This window comes from Phyllostomus hastatus, unplaced genomic scaffold (genome assembly GCF_019186645.2).
Source record: "Phyllostomus hastatus isolate PE091 unplaced genomic scaffold, TTU_PhHast_1.1 phas_contig_209, whole genome shotgun sequence".
NCBI lineage: Eukaryota > Metazoa > Chordata > Mammalia > Chiroptera > Phyllostomidae > Phyllostomus > Phyllostomus hastatus.
In genome coordinates, this window is record NW_025333735.1 from 11281839 (window position 1) to 11282802 (window position 964).

Genomic DNA, 964 nt, shown 5'->3' on the forward strand with positions numbered 1-964 from the left:
CTTTAACTCCTTGGTTGTTGGACTTCCATACAGTTCGATTTTCTGGCAGTTCTGGTTGTTTTTTGTTTTTAAATTTGTTGCTGTCTTTCTTTTGGTTGTGTGAGGAGACACAGGGTATCTACCTATGCCTCCATCTTGGCCGGAGGTCCTAGCCTCTTCTTAACATGGTGTCAAAGCCCAGCTTGCTCAGGTTTCCCTAAACTCTCTCATGTGTCACATCTTTACATGCAGTGTTTGAGTTATCCTGGCTTATTTAATTAACATTTGCCTTCTAAACAGTGACTTGTCCTGCCCCAGGGTCTTTGCACATGCTGCTCCTTCAACCCAGAACATTTTTCTCCATTTCCTACCACAAATTCCTACTTATTTATTCTATCTCATGTTAGATATTATGTCTTCCAGAAAGCTTTTCTTGACCACCCCATCACTCCTTCTGCCTCACTGAGGCTCCCACCATTCCCTGTACCTTTTTCCTAACAAAGTACTGTATTATCTTTTTCTATACACTTGACTATCTTCCCATGTTAGACTATGTACTTCACCAGAGCAGGGACTGTGTCCTGTCCTCCCTTATATTTGAAGAACCAACACAGCGCCAACACTGTGTTCATGAATACTTTTGAATGGTTAAGCAAATGAGTAACACTGCCTTCTTCCTTTCAGGAGATCAGACACAGGATTTAGAATCTGGAAAAAGGAGTGTGAATTCCAGTTCCAACAGCTACTGGTGTACAATCACGGGCAAGTCATATTCTTCCTGAGTCCCAGTCCTTATCTGTAGAATAAGGAAGACAGTGACACTTCCTTCACACAATTATAGTGATGATTGATTAAAACATGCATCAGGAAGCACTGTAAACTACATTTGTTAGTTATTATATACATAGAAAATATAAACTTTTATTGTTCGGAGGGTTAGATTTTTTAATCATTGATTTTATTTAAAAAGAAAGTTTAATTTGGT